The sequence below is a fragment of the Euphorbia lathyris genome, chromosome 9 (genome assembly GCF_963576675.1).
Source record: "Euphorbia lathyris chromosome 9, ddEupLath1.1, whole genome shotgun sequence".
In the NCBI taxonomy this organism is placed as follows: domain Eukaryota; kingdom Viridiplantae; phylum Streptophyta; class Magnoliopsida; order Malpighiales; family Euphorbiaceae; genus Euphorbia; species Euphorbia lathyris.
The window spans coordinates 32,668,461-32,678,268 of NC_088918.1; positions in this window are offsets into that span (position 1 = coordinate 32,668,461).

The following is a 9,808-nucleotide window of genomic DNA, read 5'->3' on the forward strand; positions in this document are numbered from 1 at the left end:
TCTAAGTACTTCACGGGTCGGTCACACTACACGTAGTCGTCATTGTAAGAGTAAACCGTTAACCGTATATATATTGGGAGTCATTGTTGGTCACATTTATAACTTATCGCCATCCGCATCATTTCGTAGAGTTTTTGTTATATAAATTTGTCTCAACCGTATTTAGGAGTAGTTTGTAGTTGTTCCCCGAATCAACTCAAAGTATTCATCGTCTAGATAACGTATAAAACTGAGTCGTCTAATACTTGTAGTTATAAATCCCGTGGATTCGATACCCGGTCTTAACCGGATTATTACTTGATACGACGGGGTACACTTGCCCCTAAATAGTGGCGTCTAGTAGAGATAGAGCATTTAGAAAGTTCACATCCATAGTCGTAACACACTTATCATAATACACATTTCGTCGTCGTTAAAGAAGCTCTACCTAGCCGTTTACGCCCCCATCTAGTTTTTGGCGCCGTTGCCGGGGATTTATAATTTCTTGCAATATTAGACAAAAACGTTTTATTGTTAGTCTAAGCATTATTTTTGTATAAATTGTTTGTATATACTTTTTATATATACTTTGTACTAACCACATTTTTTTTCTTGTTTATAATTATTTCATTTATTTATTTTATGCACACCCGATCTCGGAGTGATACTCTCGTCCCTATTGATCTTGAAATTGAACGTACTCTTTGTAGGATTCGGAGAGAGAAAATGGCAAACCTCAACAATGAAGCTAACCAGCCCGAGGTCAACCAAAGGCCACCGGTGCAACCCGTGAATAACAACCGCAATGGTGGAGACATGCGCTCGATGATGGAGATTCTTGCTCCGCATCGTCCTCAAAACCGCAACGGAATCGTTGCCCCCACCATCCCGGCCAACACATACGAAATCAAGACTAGCATGATACAACTCATCCAACAACTTGGCCAGTTCGGAGGAGAACCTCATGAAAACCCTACGAGCATTTAGATAAATTTCTTATGTGTGTCGAAACTTCTCGACAAAACGGTGTACCGGTTGAGGCCGTCCGACTAAAGTTGTTTCCTTTCTTTTTGACAGGACAAGCGTTGGAGTGGTTGCACTCGTTGGAGGCGGGTTCGATTACATCATGGGTGGAACTTGAGAAGGAGTTCCTTTCTTACTACGTCCCGCCCTCCAAGGCGGTTAAGTTGAGGAATGACATCACTACCTTTCGGCAGCTCGAACACGAAGCCCTTCATGCGGCTTGGGCAAGATTCCGAAAGTTGCTCTGAAGCTTCCCGCACCACGATATCCCCAAGCACGATTTGGTAAGCACTTTTTTATCACGGATTAACACCTACTAATCATGCCACCGTGGATTCCGCAGCAGGTGGGGACCTGTTTAGGAAGTCGGCCAGTGAAGCATATGAGCTCATTCACGAGCTCGCAAGGAAAAGCGTATAGTGGCAAGAAGATCGGCTTGCCGGACCTTCACGACATTAAACGTTCGCCGTGGAGAAAGAGGCTCCGAAAAGTTCCATGGTGGAGATGAATAAAAAGCTTGACGCTTTGATAGCACAGTTGAGCCTTAACAAAGTTGCACATGTCCTGATGTGCAATCATTGTGGTGGAGACCATGACGGACTTAATTGCCAAGCCGGTAGTCCTTTCCCCGGCGACACCGAAAATGTAAGTTATATAGGAGGCAATCCAAGGTATAATCCTAACCCGAACTGCTATTCACATCACCACAATAATAATAACGACGGATGGAGGCCTCGGTACCAACACCCTAACTTGTCTTATGGCAATAATAACAATGTATTGAGGCCCCCATCCAACTTTGATCAAGAATATTGGGAAAATGGGTTAGGGCAATCACAATCCATGCCTAGTTGTCGGAACGCTTCGCCTCCCGACAATGTACATGGCCAGTCGGTCACGTTTTTGTTAAAGGATATCTTAACCCGTCTTTCCGATAGTGAGGTGTTTTGCAGGGACCTTAGCCGCCAGGTAGCTCACTTGAATCATCAGCAACAGGAGAGGCCATTAGGAACCCTCCCGGCAAACACCGAGCAGAACCCGCGGGGCAAAAATAGAGAGTCCGGACAGGTGATAACGCTCCTAAACAGTAGAAGTTCGGACCCGTCGAGTTCCAACTCGGACAACCTGCAGTAAGCCGCCGCATGAGAAAGTCGAGCTACTTCGACTCTAAACGTAGCATCGGTTTGAATTTCTCAAACCTCTTGTTTATATGTATCATAACCGTTTTTCAACTTAGTTTTATCTATTTATTCTCTCTTTTATGTTATTTTTAGCTTTCTTCTTTTAGTTATTTTTATTTTTATTTTTATTTTTCTTTCTTATTTTTTATTTTTGTTTTTATTTCTCATAAATCAAAAGAAAAACAAATCCCATTTTTAATCCAAAACTTTTTAATCATGCGGGACGTACAACCCAGTACGCCCCGCGCATCTGCGTGTCTGACCCATTTTCACAATAAAAGACACGTTACGCGGGGCGTCCTTCCTACCACGCCCCGCGTAACCGTCGGCAATTAACCCCCTCTCAAATAAACACCACGTATTGGACACGCGGGACGTGCCCTAGGGCACGCCTCGCGTATCCTTGGGGAGTTGCGAATTGCAACTCCCCATGGCAGCCTTTCCCTCTCCCACATTTCCCATCACTCCCTCCTCTTCCCCAAAAATCTTTTCCACTTCTCCACTCCACCTCCTCTCTCCTCCAATCACCCTTCACCTTTTCAAATTGAAAACTTCCCTCTTTATTATTTTCATAACCACCCTCTTAATTGTTCATTAAAATAATAAAAACATTAAATAAGTAATTAAAACCCATAAAAATTCAAAAAACCCGAAAATATGTTCGTTCCACGCGGGGCGTACCTCCATTTACGCCCCGCGTCCTCGCCCCTCTCCCTTCAATTGCGGGTCAGGAGGTGCGATACGCGAGGCGTACCTCCATTTACGCCCCGCATACCGTTCCATTTTTGCGTCAAATAATGGGCAGGAGGTGGGATACGCATGGCGTGGTCTCTTCACGCCCCGCATACCCCTCTGGGAATCCGAGTTTTGCTTGGATTCCCCACTCATCCCCTATAAATACTCCTCCTTTTTCCATTCTTCTTCCTCATAACTCATTCTAACTTCCCACACCCTTCCTACACACTCTCAATCCCTCACTCACACCATGGTAAGATGAAAACAGGTTGCCGATATGCGCCCCCCGCGGTCCACTTGGGCCCGTACCTCCCGCACCCAAAATCAACACCCACCACCACCCGAACGGGAAGAAACACCACCACTCACCCGCCAATACCGGGCTCCCTTTCATCTCCTCACCAAGGAGGAGGCCATAAACTACCAAACCCTTTGCGCTGCCACTGTCAAAGAACTCCCATACATCAACCGAAGCACTCTTGATCGCTTCGTCTTTGGAGGTGCTTTCGAGGACCGCCTCCACGCTCTAAATTGGCTCGATCACTATCGGGCACGATAACACGTCTACCCCTCCTTGGTCTTGGAGTTCTACACCACCCTCGAGTCTAACGGGGTTCCCGGTGCCGCCCTCTTCAACTTCCGCCTTCACAACCAACCTTTCTCCATTGACACACAATGGCTCCGCAACCATTTCACACATCAAGCGGAAGAGGGCATTGCACATTGGCCCGAGGGCATCTCCCCTCGTGATTTTTGGACCTCCATCACCGGGTCCGACGATTACGACATCTCCAACCTCCGTCCGGCTTGCATCCGCGATCCAATCCTCCAACTTCTCCACCGCTTCATCTCCTTCTATTTTTCGGGGAAGTCCGAGTCCACTAAGGTCAATAAGCATGAACTTTTGGCCCTCTATTGCTGTGCCAACGGACTCTCTTACGACCTATCCTATCTTGTGGCCATTAATCTCCACTCCATGCCCATCCGAAAACGTGCCAAACTCGGGTTTGGCCACCTCATCACCACCTTTGCCACCACCGCTCTCGGCGAGGCTGCCCTTGATCGCCTTCTAAGTCTTGAGCCTCGGCCCTTGGAGAAAAATGCCTTCAAATCACTCAAGCGCCCTACCTCCGGCTTGGGTGAAACTTCGAGGGCGGCCCACTCAAACGAGGAGGAGGGCTCGGACTCAGATATGGGCCTCAATTTCAGTCCACCACCACTCCACGACTTCAACTCCCTCTATGCCCGGTTGGATATTTTGGAGAACAACCAACACCGAGATCGGGCCCACTTCGATTCCCGCTTCGATGCCTCCGAGGTTCAAAGGCGTGAGGATCGGGCCCATCTCGATGCTCGCTTCGACGCCCTCACTAACTCCTTCGCCTCCTACTTCAACATCCACAGAAATCCTCCTCCGCCTCAACCGTAGTTTCCATTTTTTGTTTTTATGTTTTCCTTTGTTTTGTGTTTATTTTAGTTCGTCTTCCTTTTGTTGTTTTTGTTTTCTTTTCGTGTTTTTATTGTACTTTCTTTTGTTCTTTTAATATATTTACGATTTTCCTTTATGTTTCGTTTTATTTACTTTTCTCTTTTCGTGTTCATTTTTCGCTATTTATGCACCATTAATAACCTTCACGCAGGGCGTACTCCCTTTTACGCCCCGCGTGTTAGTCATTTTTCTTGCATAAAAATCTCAGAAACTCAAACACGCGGGACGTCCCTCGTAGTGCGCCCCGCGTATTTAAGTCTCTGGTCAAAATGCACTTAAAACGTACCTCTTACGCGGGGCGCCCCCCTGGGCACGCCTCGCGTAGGACCTGACCTTCAAGGGTCCTATTTTTCATTTAAATTTCATCTTTATTTTTGTTTTTGTTTTTCCTTTCTTTTGCGACGTCCTTGGAATAGACGTCATTTTAATAACGCGGAGGGCCGTGCAACCCCGCACTCACTGTTCGTTTTGCACTAACAAAAACAAAAATAAAAATCAAGTAAACAACAAAATAATTAAACTAATTTATTGATTATTTAATTTCTCCGGCACACTACCCCCTCGGAAATTAATTAAAAGTTCTGTTATTTGTCCTTAGATGTAAAGACATTAATACAAAGGATCGGTTTTAATAAGAAATTTTAGTCTTAATTCTGAAGCTCTAGAATTTATGCAAAGCCTGGGTTCGTACTGAACAAAAGCATTGAGTCCTAACCCACAGGTCATCTCCATAATGAAATTAAAAAAGGCAATAAAAACGGGATAGTTGAAAATTTGACGAGAACTTGAACGTACACAATTAACCCGAAATTTTGTGAGGTAATTTTGAGCCTAAAAGAGTTCGTACGAGAACTCTATTTCTTTCACACATTTTTTAGAGCTTTGACTTCACTCGACTCATAGAGTTTGCACCTAATACCGGGTTAAGTACACTTATTTTGGTTAAAATGGCAATAGATGATAAAACGAACCCACTTAGTCTAATTCTTTTCTTAAATTATTTTTCTCGTTTTCATCAACCTCTAGGAAACCCCCTCGAGCCTATTAACCGAATTTTCTTGTTAATACCCTTTTAACAATTAACCCTTTTTCCTCTTGTTTAAATACCAACAAAATCAAATCGCACCCAAAATAAGCCAAGGCCTTGATAAGTAAGCACCATAAGCTTTCGAAATTGTTTTTGTGCCGCTCTCAAAACAAAAAGAAAAAGAAAAACACAATAATGAGCAAAAGGCATTCTCAAGCTCTGCCCGAGCAATTTCGAGTTATATTTTACAAACTTGCCAAGGCCAAAATAAAAATGCGGTGCGATCATCAAATTGGTGTTTAAACTTGAGTTTCAAAAAATTAACCACTAAAAAGCCACCCACATTACAACCCCCTCCGGGTTCATTTTTAATATTGCCTAGACCATAACATAGGAGGAAAAACCCGGATGAAAATGCAAACTCAAAGTGACTTCGAGTAAGTGCAAAGAAGAGTGCAAAAACACCAACCCACCAACATTCGAGCGTAAGAGTGAAATCCTTTGGTGAGGTACTATCGGGTTCTCAAAAGATAATCAACCCCCGTTAATATTGCCTATTAAATTTGATCATGGAGGTTTCAAACAAGTTTTTGGTCACTCATTTGTTTGCGTAGGTACTTGCCGAAAACTTTGCATAAAACTTTAGCTTCGGAATCACGCACTTGGTAAAACCAACCGACGGTTTGTTTCTTAATAATCTCAATCCCTTGTCTTTCGATTTCTTTTACTTGAGGACAAATAAAACTTTAAAGTCCGAGGAGGTTTGATAGGGGCGTTTCATCCTTATCTTTTAGCGTGATTTACGGATTTATTTTAAGAGAAATAAATAAGTTTAATTGCAAAAATAAAGTATTTTAATAAAATAACGAAATAAAAATAAATCTCGTACTTTCGGTTAATTTTCCCTATTTTTTAAATAAAAACGTCAAGCTAACTCGGCTCTCGAGAATTGTATTTCAGGTACGAGCAAGGAGTGAAATTCCTTCGACATACGCGGGGCGTATCACCCTTCATGCGGGGCGTGGAAAACTTGGTCAGAAATAATTGCTCAATCCACAGGCACCACGTGGGATCTAGTCACCAATACGCGGGGCGTATCAACAACCACGCGAGGCGTGGAACATGTTGGGGTTTAGTGTCCTATAGACAATTGTTCTAGGATACAAACTTAATGTAAATGAATTGTTCTTTATATCATTTGTTTAATGAGATATATGTTTTATAACTATATAAAGGCAATCCCTTTTTAAGCACTAAATAAAGTCTAATAAAAGGAAATCCGTAAGTTTATTTAAAGTGATTATAAAGTGTTCATACAAGCATGAAGTGAGACAAAACTTTATAGTAAACTGATAAACTTAAAACCACCCCAAGTCAAGTGATATGTTTGGGATTGACATATCACTGTTGAGACTTGTATGTAACAATGTCTTCTGTCCGACAGAAAGCTGATCTCACAAGCTTCATATATACAGATATCTGGACAGTTACATAGATCCGATGAAACGTTGTTCATTAGGATTGGGGATCCGATTTGAGATAACAGGATGGGTAGATTCATCCTTGTCACCTGTTCATCTCATTGGTATTAATAGGTATAACTAATCCTCAGACTCAAAGGAATATTAATTGGTATTCTGGATTATGGAATGTGATGCTTTGACTCTGGTGTAACACGATCCTTAACAGAGATGACTCTGGGGTGTGAACAGTAGACGTTGGGTATCACAGGAAGTAATTGCGGAGTCGTTATATATTGGATTGAGCATTTATCACTCCCGATAAATGGGAGATACATCCATGGATCGCTTGTGGAAGACTCGACTCTAAATCCTTGCAAGGTGATAGCTTAAGAGTAAGAAATACAGATTTCACTTAACCTATCTTTTTGAGTTGACTCGGCCTGTACAAGTAAAACGAACGTCTCGATATATGTGACTTGACATCACCTATAGTCATAAGATTCAGTTCAAGGATGTAGTTGATAAAGGATCGAATTATACTGTAACTAATACGGAAAGGTTAACGACAGAATCAACCTGTCTTCTTATAGCTCTGGGGGAATGATTACGGACTTGCTAATCACATACTTTGTTCATCATTCCGTTATGCAAAGATTAAATATAATTCTTTGAAAATTAATTTAATAACGTTGCATACGGCTAGAAGCAATAAGAACTTAATGGATCACACATAAGACTTGGAACCTAAAAGAGAGATAGATGTTAATTAATTGATAGAAGCTCAATTGAGCCCAATAAGGCCCATGGACATAAGGGGTCGAAATTCATGTAGTAATATACATGAATAATTAATTTGATTTTGTTAATCCTAATTAGATTAGGAATATGAATTAAATTAATTAAGAGATAATTAAGTTAGATGTTTTAATTAGATTAATATACTCCTATTATTATCCAATAAGGTTATTATTATTATCCTTAATATATTAGATATATAGTGAGATAATAATTAGGAATTCTATTCCGAATGGAATTCCTATTCAGTAACCTAATTCTATCTAACTAGGGATTAGATACAAGAGATTATAAATACCCCTTCCCTTGAGATTTTCGCAATCCAAGCAAGCTATACCCTACTTGTGATTTTTGAAATTCACCTAGTCCAAGAGAGAGAAAATTCGACACCCCTAGTTTGAGGACGAGATTTCTCTACGGCTTCGTTTGATCAATTAATTTTCATCTATTTCTTTTATCCTTGATCTTGTGTTGATTAGTTAGAGGCAATCTACTTTGGTTGCTATTCAACGGTTGATACTAAATTAATCTTCCCGTGTTTTATTTCGTGTTTGGGAACTCGAAGAAGAAAAACAAACAAAAGGGAGAAATTCGTTTTACTACTCCTACATCAGGTCAGTTCACGATTTCGCGGATTCCTGGAGATTGAACCGTCGGATCGTCGCGATTTTTGGACAGGAGCTTCTAGACATATTCTTCCACGTTTCCACCGAAGGGATTGTCGTTCGGAGGTCTGGAAGGTCTGTTTCGGATAGGGGCAGATTGGTAGACAGTTTCTATCTCTTTTGAAGTTGTGGGCACTTTGTTTGCAACGGTAGATAGAACTTCTAAAAGGTATTTCTTCTTATCCTTCTTTATATGAAATAACGGTTAACGGATCTTGTGGTTAAATGGAAATAGGTTAAATTTTTTATATTTCCGCTGCTATACCTTAGCCTAATTTCCAACAGTGGTATCAGAGCCATCGTTAAATCCGTTATTTCATATATGAAAATTTAGAAGTTTTCAATAGGATTGAATAAATATTTATAGTTAGGATTAATTAACAAATTGTTTTGATTAATTAATTCTAAAGATAAATAAGTTTTAATTAATTGTTAATTAAAACAGATTATGCGTATGTTCCTAATTATTTTGGTTGATAATCATTATAACAAAATCTATTAGTTTTATAGTTAGATTGATAAAATTAGTTTTATTAATTCTAAAGATAAAACGGAAATCTATAGTAGTTTTTCCTATTTTCTGAAAATCGTTTTAAAACCGTTTTAGAACTGATATATATATATATATTTAAAATCGTTTTTATATTTAAATATATATGTTTCAGAAATTGATAGTTTTCTGTTTTGATTATCGAATGAAAATTTGTTTAAAAGTTTGTTTTACCAATTTGTAAATCAAAATGTTAAATGAATTAAAATCAAAATAATTGGGACGTGCATAATTAAAGTTTTGTATAGTTATATTAATCTAAAAATTAATATAAAAGATACGAAACTATTAGAAGTAAAATTGGATAAAAGTTAATTTGATATGTTAATGTGATTAACATAAATATTACATAAGATAGTTATGTAATCAACCAATTAAATTTATTTAATTGAGTCTATGCATGTTTGGAGTTATGGACATATTTGGACCCTCTTTAGTCTTTTGGTATTTTTGAAATAGGGCCTGCGAGTCCTGCCTTTCTACTATCTATTGTAATTTCTCCTCTCATCTGATTCCCTTCAATTCAATTGAAGTTTTCTTTAGTAGTATAGAAATTAATATGTAATTTCAAGGCTCCAGGGAGAAGAATGAGGACCTAAAGAGAAATATGTAATAGTTAGTATTTCCTTAGGTTTGCCCTTTTATTCCGTCTCTGGCTCGACGGAATAATTTAGATGATATGTCCATGATAACAAGTAGAGAAATTCTGATCAACTTCCGTCCCTGTGGGGGCGTCGTTGGGTTCGACGGGGGGAAGCTCCGATGCCAAAGTCAGTAAGATGATTCAAGGAAACAAACTGAATTGACAAAGGTTGTGAGAATGTGTACCTTGATAGCCTAGGGAATCAGGCTATATATAACTGAGAAGTCGTAACCTTCAGGAAACTAGAAAGTCTCCATT